We start from the raw sequence: 8,622 nt of genomic DNA, 5'->3' as shown, positions 1-8,622 counted from the left end.
CTCACCGCCTTATGCTCTTGCCGTAGAGGATCCCTCGCCGCGAAGAAGAGGGAGACGCCGCTACGCCGCGCTCAACCGCCTCGCCGCCGTCGTGCCGCCGCAACGCTCGATCGCACACACACACTCTCACACACTCTCTCTCTCTCTCACCCACACACACAAGGAGATGGTGAAGGAGAAGGTGGAGATGGAGCAAGAGCAGCTTCTATTGCACAATGAGAGAATGACTCAATTTTAGGTTTAATTGGCTTTTATGTGAGCTCACCCCATTCACACTTGGGCGCCCATGCTTAGCCAACTAACCCTAGCATGTTCGTGTTAGAGTGCGCCTCTCATCGGTGATCACTCTACCTTTCCCTATTGGACCGACAAGCCTGGTGCCTGACTCTACCTAAATAAATAATACGGTTACAGTGTCCGTCGTAGGCGATAGGGTGTCCGTGAGCCACGAGGGTTAACAACTATGGCTCTTGCCACCACGGCTTACCTAATGCCTTATATTAGGGAAAATGGTGAGTCAAGACCACTTACGATCAATGAGGTCAAGGAATCCATGTTGAGTACATACTCTTATTGGATTATATCAGGCCTACATTCTATACATGCAACAAAAATCTACATCCAAAACACAACACCACGTTGCATGGTAGCCAAACATTTATGTGCAACACGGAATGCTCGAATACTTGTGGAATGTCCAACAACAATGTGTAAAGAGTTATCTCTCATGACAAACAAAGAATCACATAATGTCATGAAGAATGCTCCTTATATTGAACAACTCAAGCAATTGAGAGACCAATGGATGGCATTTGGATCTCCATCAAAACCTCAACAAGGACTTCCCAAGTCTAGCATGCTATGGCTACCTTGGCAAGTAGGCATTGCACACTACCTTTTTTGCTTTTACGAAATAGCATGTTTGTTATGTTTCTTACAAAGTTATTGTCTATATATGTTTTCAAGGTTTTGTTGATTACATTGGGCATAAATGGGCATCAAGGGACTATCAAATGGTAGTAAGCTCTGAAAAAGTATTTGATGGATGGGTTTCAATAATGAAACAATATGCCAAAGGTGAGTTATTATCTCAAGCAGAAAGACCTAGAAAGAAGGGAAAACAAGCATCACCGGCTACCTTTTGTTGCTTGATGGGGCTAAAGGATGAAGAGGTTAGGTTGCAAAACGAAATCACTGAAGGGAAAATATTATTTCTTAGAAATAAGTGGGATAAGGAAGATCTTATAGATATGGAAACAAGGGCAAAGCAGTTAAAGCAGGACAGGGTGCTAAAGGAAGAGTTGGTCACACTTTTCAATGTATCAATAACAACCAACAAGAGTGTCTTGAAAACATGGGAGGAGTTAGCTAATGACTACAATATCATAGAGGATGTTTACTCAAATTTTGTAGTGATTGGTTGTCAAAAAAACTAGCACATAAGGCTGTTCCAAGTCCACTACCCAATGGTGCAAGAGACATAGTGAATTTCTTTGTTGTTGGAAGAAAGGAGACCCCTCAATCTTCTAGCAGCTTTCCTTGGTCAGGGTATGTTGCTGGTGGGTATGATTTAGAAGCCCTTGATCCAATATATAATGTGTACAAAGATCCAATTACCATTGGTGTAGATGTCTTGGATGCTGCACATGGAGTGGAAGGAATGAATTGGGATTCCTCCAAGTTTGAGAGGCTTGTCTCCTATTTGCTTAGGATGACTTGTGAGCCTGAAAAATTCATCCTACTATCTTTTCTTACTCGGAGGCAAATGGATGCTTTGGAGGACGGTCTTCTACACATGAGCATAAAGTCCTAGATGCTTGTTGGTAGCATTGATTTCTTGCCCTTAGCCAACAATTTTGCTTCTGGAGCCATAGACACATTTGTGGTGTTAACCTTAGTGAGCATGAGCAAAAATTTTGTCAACCTTGATCACCATGTCAACAATACAAACAAGCCCCTAATATGGGGCAATGCACACATTGAAGTGGAGGGGACTGACAAAGATCTTGATGAAGAGAAACAAGTGGCCAAAGCAATAGTGAGAAGGAAGAAGCAAGTTATCAACAAAACTGTGAAGGCATTCAATCACCAACACAAGGTTGTCCTTGATGTGTTTGCAGGTGATCTTGCATCAAAGTCTACACTCTTGAGTAGAAGAAAAACCATTGCGATAGTTTGTAACTCGCAAGAGCACCATGAATTTGATGGAATTTGTTTTAGAGCACATGAAAAGGCTAAAGAAAAATCTCATGCAATGGACACCAAAGAAGATGAACCACAAGTGACTTATCTACCACAGGAAGGTGTAGAGGAATCTAACCAAGATGTCATGGGCCTTATCATGAAAGAGAAAATGAAGGCCACTTCAGGTGTTTAGTACCTTGATTGCACTATAACTTTTTGAATTGTAAAATGTTTAAGTACTATTTTTCCTTGTAATTTTGGGATGATAAAGCCTATGTACTTTACAATGAAAGTTTTTTCCATATCTCTTTGTCTCTCCCTCCATCCTTCAATTTTGTTCATGGCTCTCTCTCTCTCTCTCCCCCCCCCAATCCCTCATTTTTGTCCACATGGTCAAAACATTAGTGAAGTTCACTCTTCTAGTGCTCTTCACTCTCTCTCTCTCTCTCTCTCTCTCTCTCTCTCTTTCTCTCTCTCTCTCTCTCTCTCTCTCTCTCTCTCTCTCTCTCTCTCTCTCTGTCTCTCTCTCTCTCCCCCCATTCCTCATCTATGTTCACATGGTAAAAACTTTGGTGAGGATGTCTCTCCTAGTTTTCCCTAAGTGACTAAGTTTTCAAAACCTCAATGACTACATTTGGTGCTCTCTCTCTCTCTCTCTCTCTCTCTCTCTCTCTCTCCCCCCATTCCTCATCTATGTTCACATGGTAAAAACTTTGGTGAGGATGTCTCTCCTAGTTTTCCCTAAGTGACTAAGTTTTCAAAGCCTCAATGACTACATTTGGTGCTCTCTCTCTCTCTCTCTCTCTCTCTCTCTCTCTCTCTCTCTCTCTCTCTCTCTCAAAAAACGCAGCCGTTTTTTGACCTAGTAGACATCAGTCCACTCTTTTGATCATAACTTCTTCATCCGAACTCCGATTTGGGTGATCTATAGCCTCAATCGAAGAGCACGAAGTCCTCTATGCATTGATGTAAAGACATAAATTTTCAGAGTTATGGAAGGCATTTCTATAGCAGCATTTTCGAAGTGAACAGGTTCAACAAAATTGATTCGCATCTCCTATTTTACATACAATGTCTTCCGGCACTCGCAAGGGTTCTTCTTCTTCTACAAGGTCCACAACCATTGTGGAAAATGATCCAAAATCTCCTAAGTGTGGAGATAGCAACACAACCACCCAATCAACGACATCGGAAACCATGATCATGGCGTACTTGGTATCATTGCAAGAGACCGTAAACAAACAAGGCGAAGACTTACGAGCACTTGCAATGGAGAATGGCACACTAAGGGTACTTGTGGTTGAGAATGAGAATCTCAAGAGGACACTTGAGATGCAAACAACACGTTTGATGCAACTTGAAGAGGATGTCAAGGAATGTAAATGCTCTCTTGTAGACTTGAATGCTTTGAAGGAGCGGATGAGCAAAGTAGAGCATGACCATGTATTGAAAGAGGAGAAATTTGACACTATGAGCCGGGATGTATGCGACATGAAAAATGTATGCACAAACAAGTCTTGGGCTGATGTATGTGGTAGCAATGTGGTTTCTAATTTCTCACTCATGCAAGCTATGGTTCAAACAAAGAATGTTGAGAATGTGGATGTGGAGGAGTTGAAGGAACGAGAGCGACGTTCCAAGAACATTGTTATTCATGGAATTCCCAAAGAGAAGTTAGAGACACCTCCTTCTCTTGCCATTGTTATTGAGGATTTCTTCAAAACCCACTTTGGTATGTCCGGAGTTATGGTCTATGGAGCACATAGAGTGGGGAAGCAAGGAGCTCCTCGCTCGGGAGAACGGCCAATTGTATGCACCATGCCGGATGAGACCAAGCGAAAGATTATCCTTGATAATAGTTGGATCTATTTGAGGGATACAAAATGTTTTGTATGTAAAGATCGCACTATTAAGCAACAAATTATGCGTCGCAAGGCATATGAGGAAAAGAATAATAAAAACAAGGAGATCTCTCATGAAGAAAATGTGCCCAAGGAGGAGGCAAGTCTCTCAAGCAAATAGGGATGCGTGACCTATGAGACCGAGTTACAATTGAAAATATGATTTTGGAATTGTAATGAATACCCATGGAATGCGGGGGTTGGCATTGATGAACTAACAAGCAAAGCCGATGTTGTACTTCTTGTTGAAACTTGGGAGCATGATACCCAAAGGATTAACGGCTTGGAGGATTACAATGTACATTCATTGATGTGGTCAAAGAATCTCAAGCAACGAAGAGGACAAGGAGGGTTAGCATGTATGGTTAAGAAAGGATTGGAAGATTTTGTATCAATTGTGAAAGATGACAAGTACAAACGCTATGTATGGCTGAAAATTATGACACCAAAAAGAGCACCCATTTTTGTAGCCGGTTGCTACATTCCTCATCATGATTCTCCCTTTTATGCTTGCATGGATAGAGATCAACCATTTTCTGATTTGGAAGAGGACATTGCTTATTTCAAAGGTGAAGGTGATGTTATTGTATTTGGGGATATGAATGCTCGCACAAAAACATTGCAACATGATACTCAACAATTTGATATGCCATACATTTCAAGGGAGTTGGAGGAAGTTCACTTGTATGATCGTTCTTCAATGGATGAGAAAGAGCCGGATCACTATGGAAAGTTACTTTTACACATGTGTAATAGCACGGGTATGCTCATTGCCAATGGTGTATCTTTGTGGAGTGGAACCAATGGATTTACATGTAGGAGACATAATGGGGATAGTGTGATTGACTATATGCTACTCTCTGAAGCCATCATGTATCGCATAAAGAGTTTTATGTTTGGTCAATGGACCCCGGAATCCGACCATCGTACCTTATGTATTGACCTTTCATGTGGAGAAGCAACTAAGCATGATAATCTCAGCCAAAGGAAAGAGAAGTTATCACTATGTATGGATTTCAAACGGGCACCAATGTACATTGAAATGGTTGAGCAAAAATTATGGATGTCAAAGCTTCAATGTGATGCACCATTGGAAACTAAATGGGAAGCTTTCAAGAAAGCTATTTGTTCTTGTGCGGAAGAATGCTTTGCCATAAAGCATCTCCATGGTATCAACAAAGATAGATCACGCAAAAGGTGGTTTGATAAAGAATGTCAAGATGCTCGAAAGTCCTTGATAAAGCTTGATGCAACTATGGACAAAGACAACTATCAAAGTCATTTGCATACATACAAGGCATTGATTCAAAAGAAGAGAAGAAGATGGGAAGTAAAGCAACAAGAATTTCAAGTCCAAGAAAAGGCACATGCATGTGGAAGATTTTGGAGAAACTTGAGAGGCAAGCGGGTTGAGAATTTTGGTAACTTGAGTCTAGTGGATATGTACACACATTGTAGGCAATTATATGAGCAAGCAAATACTGAAAAAATGTCATTTTATGGTTCACTCCCATGTATGCCGTCTTTTTTTTTTATACTATTGAGGATGTATGCGGTGGGCTTGAAAAGTTGGCCACTTGCAAAGCGGGAGATCTTCAAGGTATCAAGCCGGAGATGATCAAATGGACGGGAGATTTTACCCATGAGTGGATGTGTGATATGTTCAACCTTGTACTTCAACATGGTATGCCTTATGATTGGAGTACTAATTGGGTTAAGCCTTTGCATAAAGAAGGGGATGTAAAGAATGTAAGTAACTACCGGACTATAATGATTGGGTCTCTTATGGCAAAGTTGTTTGGGTGCATAATGGAGATGAAATTGAGTGATTGGGCTGAAGAGAATGACAAGCGTGCAAAGGGACAAGCGGGTTTTCGTCGATGCCATAGCACCATTGATCATCTTGTCACTCTTCGTGTTCTCATGGAGAAAAGTCGGTTGAAAGGCAAGCAATTGTATTGTTGTTTTGTGGACTTTAAGAAAGCCTTTGATATGATTCCACGTAACAAGTTGTGGAGAAGGATGGAAGAACTCCAAGTGCCAAGTGAGTTTATGCTTGCGGTTTCTCGAATCTATGAGAAGGTGATTTGTCAATTGCGCATGGGAAGAGAAATTTCAGAAATTTTTGTAAGCACTATTGGGGTTAAACAAGGATGTCCATGTTCACCAACTCTCTTTGGTCTATGCATCGATCAATTGGAACAAATGGTACTTCACTTTATGCAAGAAGAAGGCATTGAAGAGGTCACTATTTGCAATGCGGTAATCATGCTTTTGTTGTATGCGGATGATGTAGTGATTCTAGCACACACTTTAGAAGATGCACAAAAGCTTATGGTTGTCCTTGAGAACTTTTGCTTGCATAGTGGGCTGATTGTAAATGAATCCAAAACAAAGGTTATGCTTGTGAAAACCAACCATAAGGAGAAGCCATGAATTGTGTACAACAACGAGACACTTGAAGTTGTTGAGAGCTTTGAGTACCTTGGCCTTGAGGTTCCATCCAATCACAAGTGGCATGAATGTGCTATGCGTCGTTTGGAAGCGGGAAAGAGAGCATATTATGCATTTGAGAACATGTGAAATGCGGGAAACATCAAGTGTTGGGTTCTCAAGAAGTATCTTTTTGATGCATTGGTGACACCGGTTCTTCTTTATGGAGTTGAAGTGTGGGGCGGGAGCATCTCAAAGTCTACTTGGAAAGAGCTCGAGAATGTCCAAAAGTGTTTTCTTACAAACTTTCTCCAAGTTAAGACACAAACACCATATATGCTCCTACTTCTTGAGTCGGGATCTCTTCCAATTGAGGTTATGGGCATGGAAAGGGTTGTGGAGTACATGATAAAGATGCGTCAAAACCCCTCACATCGACTTTCTACAATTGCATGGGAAGCAAGCAAAAAAGTTCAAAAGATGCATAAAAGCAAGATCTTGAGCACGGGATGGATGCAAGACATAAAGAAGTGGTTTGGGAGATGGGATGCATTACACTTGCTACATGATGCTTCAATTGACTCTCAAGTGAATGAAGCTTTTCTACAACGCCAATGTATTACGGCTTGGGAGAAATCCGGTGGGTCACGCTTCATACATTACACCACCTATATTGCCCCCAACTACAAAACCATGTTCTTCGCTGAGAGAGGAAACCGTAGTCACACTTACATGCTTGAGCCTATTCCCTTGTTCGCGATACACACTATCGTAGCAATTCGGCTTAGCTCCCATTTCCTTCGATGAGAGATAGGGCGTTGGGGCAATGGAGAAGAGTCAAATCGATTGTGCACATTATGCTCACTGCAAGTTCGAGAGTCTGAGTACCACACACTACTAGAGTGCTCAGCTTTTGATCACATCCGAACTTGCTTCTCTCACATTTTCAGCCATAACTTAGACCTACACACTTTCCTCTCCCACCCAAAGTGTGGGCTCTCCATTGCGACTCTCATCACTACAATTTTGGAGCATCGAGAGTCACTCATCAGCCATACACATACTACATCACATGTAACTTTGGTCCCATAGGTCATATTTGACCTCCGAGGACGATAATAAAATCTATCTATCTATCTATCTATCTCTCTCTCTCTCTCTCTCTCTCTCTCTCTCTCTCTCTCTCTCTCTCTCTCTCTCTCTCTCTCTCTCTCTCTCTCTCTCTCTCTCGCTCGTCCACATGGTCAAAACATGAGTAAGGATGTTATCCTTACTCTCCCTAAGTGAGCGATCCTACTCGTCTTTTGTGTGTGTGTGAATGGATTCATAATTCTCTCTCTCTCTCTCTCTCTCTCTCTCTCTCTCTCTCTATGCGCCCAAAGTTGTATTCACATGGTCAAAAGTGTAGTGAGAATGTTCCTCCTCACTCCACCTACATGAATAAGATCAACTCTTTCTCTCTCTCTCTCTCTCTCTCTCTCTCTCTCTCTCTCTCTCTCTCTCTCTCTCTCTCTCTCTCTCGCGTCCACATGGTAAAAAATTTAGTGTGGATGCTTCTTGACACTCTCCCTAAGTGTGTGAGCTTGGTCATCTCTCTCTCTCTCTCTCTCTCTCTCTCTCTCTCTCTCTCTCTCTCTCTCTCTCTCTCTCTCTCTCTCTCTCGCGTCCACATGGTAAAAAATTTAGTGTGGATGCTTCTTGACACTCTCCCTAAGTGTGTGAGCTTGGCCATGTCTCTCTCTCTCTCTCTCTCTCTCTCTCTGTCTCTCTCTCTCTCTCTCTCTCAAGTGTGTTTCTTAAGTTTATGTACTATTTCATACTACAAATTGGTTTTCAATACATCTTAATGGGTGTAGTCTTAAAAAAACATGTTAAGGTAGTGGCTCCAATTTGTTGTTAATCATAATCACATGGAAGCAATAGATAAAATGGAAACTATTGCCTATGAATTCAGTTTTGTTTGTTTCACACCACTCAAAATAGAGAGTTTGCTAGGACTCAATGGCTTAAGTTATATTTGTGCAAGTGTTTTATCCACTTACTTAAAACCCACAAGCTAAAGAAGTGAAACTGAATGATCTTGTCAAAAGCGTTCAGATGAATT

The 8,622-nt window shown here is 41.5% G+C and overlaps 1 pseudogene; it reads left to right on the top strand.

Moving 5' to 3' along the window:
- The first annotated feature begins 1,151 nt into the window (after window positions 1-1,151).
- On the top strand, window positions 1,152-1,813 carry LOC147454701 (uncharacterized; annotated as a pseudogene).
- Window positions 1,814-8,622: the final 6,809 nt, after the last annotated feature.

The sequence above is a fragment of the Adiantum capillus-veneris genome, chromosome 7 (assembly GCF_014529385.1).
Source record: "Adiantum capillus-veneris isolate H3 chromosome 7, ASM1452938v2, whole genome shotgun sequence".
Taxonomy (NCBI): Eukaryota; Viridiplantae; Streptophyta; class Polypodiopsida; order Polypodiales; family Pteridaceae; genus Adiantum; species Adiantum capillus-veneris.
Note: the sequence above shows the minus strand (reverse complement) of the source record. Positions and strands in the feature narration are given on the sequence as shown.